This window comes from Rhinopithecus bieti, unplaced genomic scaffold (genome assembly GCF_001698545.2).
Source record: "Rhinopithecus bieti isolate Rb0 unplaced genomic scaffold, ASM169854v2 scaffold_12238, whole genome shotgun sequence".
Classification (NCBI taxonomy): domain Eukaryota; kingdom Metazoa; phylum Chordata; class Mammalia; order Primates; family Cercopithecidae; genus Rhinopithecus; species Rhinopithecus bieti.
The window spans coordinates 57,765-64,653 of NW_016807069.1; positions in this window are offsets into that span (position 1 = coordinate 57,765).

Consider the following 6,889-nt stretch of genomic DNA (forward strand, 5'->3'; position numbering starts at 1 on the left):
GTACTTAATATTCATAAGAATTCCATAAGACTAAAACAGAAAGAGACTATAGCTTGATTACTTTATAGTTATGACTATTTTAGTTATAAGTGACAACATTCACCCTGAACTATATGAATAAAAAAGAGGATTATAGTATTGGATCAACTGATCAAACCAAAGAAAGGGCATAAAACTGCCTTCAGAAATGATTGAATCTGGGGATTTAAAAGCTGTTGACTATTTCTCTCTCTCTCTCTCTCTAGCTGTCTCTCTATTTCTGTCTCTCTCTCTCTCTCACACACACACACATTCACCCCTTCATTACTTCCTTTATGTGCTGCTATCATTCTCTCAGGTTAGCATCCTTGATAACCTTAAGCCATCTTAATTCAAGTCTTATTAATACATCTAAAATTATTAGCAATTACTTTTAAAAAGCTTTTTATTAAAATATAGTATAAACATAAAAGGTATATGATTCATGTATATGGCTCAATGCATTTTTATAAACTTAACAAGCCTGAGAAACTAGCACTTGGATAAGAAACAGAACTTCACCAGCAGGCATCTCAGAAGTCCCCTTTATGCCCCAGCCTAGTTATTAGCCAGGGTATCTACTATTCTGAGTGTTACCCTGCTGATGGTAAACCTTAGTTGAAGGCAAAGTTAGGTCCATAAAATGGACAAAATTGAAGGCAGTATATCTGACAGAATAGGACAATTTTGACGCATCTGAGGTAATGCTTGCTATTTTGATTCATGATGTGGTTAATGCCCTTGCATTTAGTGCATATGAGATCCACATGATCAGTCAATTAAAAATACACTGTGAGGAGAGTTAAATTATGAAAAACTATAGTAATTCTGTGGAAGAATTCAAATGAATCATGTTAATGGCCACCAGATAAAGCCTAGTCACTGGCTCATAAGGGATTAGAATACAAAGACTGATATACTGGTCCATTCCTTGGATGTCTCTATTTGGGGACATGAAATAAACAGAGATATTGTCTTTCAAGCTATAAACATTGGGTGGAATCATGACATACTCCTTTATGGAAACTGCTAATGTAGTAACACAGTGTTCAGAATAGTAATAGAGAATTTCTAAAAGATGGCTTTTGATAAGATTCTTTGAAAGCAAAGAACCGCAGGTAGACTACGTAGAAATCTTACTAGTAGCCCCAGGTGTCTTCAACTGGATTCTGACTAGAATAAATGAATGTTGGGCTTTGACTTTGCTTATACTTTGGGTGCAGCAATGTCTTAGGACAGTGGTCCCCAACATTTTTAGCACCAGGGATTGGTTTCATGGAAGACAATTTTTCCACAGACCAGTACTGGGTCAGGTGGTTTTGGGATGATTCAAGCACGTTACATTTATTGTGCACTTTGTTGCTATTATTATTACTTTATAATATATAATGAAATCCTTATACAACTCACCGTAGTGTATAATCAGTGGGAATCCTGAGTTTGTTTTGCTGCAATTAGACAGTTCCATCTTGGGGTGATGTGTGACAGTGATGGATCATTAGACATTGGATTCTCATAAGGAGGGCACAATCTAGATCCCTTACACGCTCAGTTCACAATAGGGTTTACATTCCTGTGAAAATCTAATTCCACCACTGATCTGATAAGAGGCAGAGCTTAGGCAGTATGTGAGCAATGGGCAGCAGCTGTAAATACAGACGAAGTTTCCCTCGCTCACCCACTGCTCACCTACTGCTGTGTGGTCCGGTCCCTAACAGGTCACAAACTCATACTGGTCTGTGGCTTGGGGGATGGGGATCCCTGGCCTAGGACACTATTCAAGATGTGGAACAACAGAATGTGAATAAGCTTAGTTTCCTAGGTTATATTTCCTTAAATCAGAGTATACACATCATGTTGCCTATGTTCAAAACCGAGCTAAGAGACTCAGTACCATATGGACTTATCAAATTCTGCATCACCAATATAGCAACAGTTTGATCAAGAACTGAAGTGAGTCATTCTGCCCTTTTTCAACATTCAAGATGTCTAAGCAAGGATGTGGTGGGTCCTCCAGTGTGAAATGCTGGAATTCCCTGGGTTTTCCGATAAGAGCCATGATCAATTGTGTTGACAACACAGGAACCAAAAATCTCTGTATCATGTCTGTGAAGGGAATCAAAGGGCAACTGAACAGACTTTCCACTGCTGGAGTGGGTGACATGGTGACGATCACAGTCAATAAAGGCAAATAACCAGAGCTCAGAAAGGAGGCATACCCAGCAGTGGTAGTCCAACAAAAAAAGTCACACCAAAGAAAGAATGGTATGTTTCTTTATTTTGCAGATTATACAGGGGTCATAGAAAATAATAAAAGCAAGATAGAAAGGTCCTGCCATCATAAGACCGGTTGGAAAGGAGTGTGCTGGCCTAGGATTGTATTAGATGCTGACAGCATTGCATGATTCTCCTGTGTATTTGTGTTAAAAAAAAGTAAAAACCAAGTAGCTAATTAAAAATATTTGCTTTTCCCACTCCCTATAAAACTAACTGGAATGGGCAATTAAACTATCTGTTGATAAAAACTGGTGATGATGAGGACATGAAGGACTAGCTGGCTGGATTGGGTGAATTTAAAGCTGAAAAACCACTGGGAAGGATTCTGACAAATGGTTGTAGGGATAAAGAGAAGATTGATGTTACACTTGCACAACTTTATCTTTCCAACAAAAAATTTCTTTTATCTTGCCAGATCAAGGTGTATCAGGTTTGGGCTATAATAGCATATCCCAGCATAGGGAGGCATCACCACTCAGGATATTATTTCAATCCCTGTGAATTTGACTTGCATCCTGGTAAGGAACAATGGACTTGATAGTGACTCCATCTCATGTATAAAGTAGGACTGGCTGTAAGTGCCGCTCCATTGCCTACAAGTGGGGTGGTCCCATCACCACTTATATTTATAGTTCTTCTTCCTGGGGAAGGCCTGGCAGGGCTATTCCAGCTGTTTGCCTTATGTAGGTAAGCGGTAGAGACACACCCAAGGAGTAAAATCTGGTAATAAATAGGTAACAAATGGAAAGCAAATGGGGGATTGTGGCAGATGAGAAGGGTGTGCATAAAATGTGTAATGATGCTGGGAATGATCACATCACTTTTTTCCTAAGAGAATATCTCAGAACAAGAGAAAAATCACGCTTAGCTGTTTCTCTATTCTGTAGTCCCAAGTAATTGCCAGCTCAGAAAGAAGATCCTAAAATTTTCTCCCACTGGAAAGGAGAATGGCACTGAGGTCAAGCTTCAAGATTGGGCCAAGAACTCTGTTTAGGTTATTTACTGAAAAGACATCAATTATCCTCAATGACCTACTTTTATATTAACTGGTTGAAATTTTCCTTTGAATCTGATTTTGTTGGTTACATTTATCGTATTGGTTCTGTTGTAGCCTGGAGAAAAATCTTACCCTTGAGCTGAGCTGGATGTATTGTGACTCTCAACTGGGTATGGCTATGAAGAAAAATGTGCCACCACTGCATTTCTAATAGGCTGGAATCCCCTTTGCTCTTTTGAATAAATCACATGTGAATGTGGAAGAAATATTAAACAAATAGAACATTTAGGACATTGGAGTGGGGTCCAAGAGAGTAAACTATTGCTTGATATGATGATCAAATATCACTGATGGATTTGCCTTTGAAACTTTGACAAGAATGAGTATGGGCAGTCTTATGCATATTAAACTGAACTGCGTCTAGGAGTCATGTTTAACTGACAATCTTCTGGAGGATCAGTATTTTGGGTGCCAAATATATACTTGAACAGCACTCACAGCATAAAGAGTTAGTAGCAACTATACTTAAGGTATTAACTTAAACCAGCTCCAACATACTAAGAGGGATTTGGGATCCTTGGGAACTAAATTTGATGTGGTAATCAAGTGTAGATGGAGGTTCATTTTTATGAGAAGGAATTTTAACTCATGGTCACTAGAAGGAATTCTTTCTTAGGAAGCTTGCCTGTGCTAGGTAGGTCAGTTAGACAATAAAACTATTTGAAATTTAAAAAGAAAGAAAAGGAAGGAAGAAATAGTGGAAGAAAAGAAGAAAGGAAGGAAAAGAGGAAGGAAGGAATTAAAGAAGGTAGGAAGGAAAGGAGGGAGGGAGAGAGAGAAACAGTGGGGCTGGGTAAACTAGAGACTTAGGCTGTGGAAACACAAGTGCCGACCTACTATGGCAAGCTATTACTGGGAATGCAGTCTTTACTGCTAATTTCTTATAACCAGAGTACCCAACTTTAAATGAAAGCCATATTCTTTATGGTGAAATTGGTTGAGATTGGAGAGCTTAAGGATCAACACCATTTACTCTTTATGGGAAACAGATGCTACTTAAAGGCCTTTATCAGTAAAACCTTATTCTGTAAAGGCTGGCATATGTTTTTCTCTCAGACCAGATGGTACCTAGAATTTACTGAGCAGTGGCCTCTGGTAACTATCCCAGTTACAGGAAAATATATAGCATGCAGAAAATGGAATATTTACTGGGATGGGTAGTAAAATGACACAGTAGTATTATGGATGTGTAGCATGCTCAGCATTATTTAAATTTCCTACCGTAACTGTTTGGTGCAATAAAGGATATATAGACTCATTTACAGATGTAAATGAAAATAAAACTTTCATAGACAGTGAACTTTCACAATGCAATGATCTCCCATTTGATTAATTACCTGTGGAAGCTAACTGTCCAGAGGAAGAAGCAAATTTAATTTTGGAAAAGTATACATGTAGTTGAATGCCTCTATCAACATCTATAAAATATACAATTGTGAAAAAAACATAAAATAGTCCATCTATTAAGAAAAATAAAAACATTGTACATTGTATGTTCCTGGTAAACATATTTTGCTGAAGGAATTCCAACTCTATATTTAATGATGCAGATCTTGGTGACCTTCTGTTTTAATGTTTTAGTACTTCTGCTTTTGTCTATTAAGCATTGTTGAAGTTGCTTTAATAAGAATTATAAGAAAATACCTTAGGAATAGGCAGCAATGATATATTGACAAGTTTTCAGAAAGGAAGTTTTAACAGCTAGTTTTAGGATTACCTGGGGAATTGACTATTGGTCAATTTTCTTTGTAACGAATACAGAATTCAAGAAAAAAGAGAATCTGTTCAAAAATTCTGGAGCAGACCAAGTACATGTTATTGAATAATGAGGAAACAGTATTGATGAAATGTAGCTTCCTCAGAGAGTAGGAAGGGGAGGGAGGGCCTGCATGAGTAGCTGTGTGTAAAAGATAAAGACCTTTCAGGGATGATGGCTTCCTTAAACTGAGGTTATCCTCAGACATGTAGCCTCCTCTCTCATGTGAAATGACAAAAATAAACAAACCAAACAAAAAGCCAGCAGTCAATAAACTAATTCTCTTTGACTAGATTTGGTCCCATAATATAATCCTCTTCCAAGTCTACGTACAACCAACTCAGAATCCTCTTATGAGCTCATCAAGGCTCAATTAATCACTGCTATAAAACACCAGAAATAACTGGAGTATTGCCAAAAATCTTATAGTCTGGTGTTATTTTATCATTGTAACGTTAATGAGTAGGTTTAATACTTTCTGTATGAGTCAACTTAATTGTTGACACTAGAGTAGGTTTAAAGTGTTAGACCTACTCATTAACATTGACCCATTATTCTAATGTCAGTGAGTAGGTCTAATGCTGTATGGGTCAACAGCTACTGATTGTTGACATTGCTAATACGGTATAATCTAATGCTATAGGATCAACATTACTGATTATTAACATTATTGTGAGACGTGCTCACAATAATGAGTAGGTCTACTTATTATTATGAGTAGTTGACCTATTCACAATAATGTTAGTCTAATACTGTATGGGTCTACTTAATTGTTGACTTTAGACTTTATGTGAGTAGAATCACACAGAATGTACTCTTTTTTTGTTTTTTGCTCTGTAGTTTTTTTTTTAAAATGTCCTTTCCTGATATTAGTATTAGGGTGATACTGGCTTCATAGAATGAGTTACAGAGGATTTGATCTTTCTCAATCTTATGAAATAGTTTCAGTAGGATTTGCAGCAACTCTTTTTTGAAGATCTGGTAGAGTTTGGCTGTTAATCCGTATGGCTTTGGGCTCGGTTTTTGCTGGCAATTTCTTAAATGACTGATGCAATCTGACTGCTTGTTATTGGTCTCTTCAGGATTTCTATTTTTTCCTTGTTCAAGCTAGAAGAGTTGTATGTTTCCAAGAATTTATCCATTTCCTCTAGATTTTCTCATTTGAGTTCATAGAGGTGCTCATAGTAGTCTCAAATGATCTTTCGTATTTCTGTGGCATTGTTTGTAATGTCTCCATTTTCTTTTCTAGTTAAGTTTATTTGAATTTTCTCTCTTCTTTTTTGGTTAATCTAGTTAATATTTTATCAATTTTATCTTTTCAAAAAACCAAGTTTCAGTTTCATTGGTCTTTTGTAATTTTTTGGTTTCAATTTCATTTAGCTCTGCTCTGATTTTTGTTATTTCTTTTATACTGCTAGTTTTGGGTTTGATTTGTTCTTGTTTCTGTAGTTTCTAGGGGTGTGACATTAAGTTGTCAATGTGTGATCTTTCAGACTTTTTGATGCAGGCTTTTTGCACTCTGAACTTTCCTCTTAGCTGCTTTTGCAGTATCCCAGAGGTTTTGATAACTTCTGTCACAATGTTTACGTATTTTAAATAATTTTTAAATTTGCATCTGGATTTCGTTTTTAATCCTAACATCACACAGGAGCAGATTGTCTAATTACCATGTATTTGTATAGTTTTGAGTTTCCTTTTGGAATTGATTTCTACTTTTATTCCACGGTGGTCTGAGAAGATACTTGATATAATTTTTTTTTTTTTTTTTTTTTTTTTTTTTT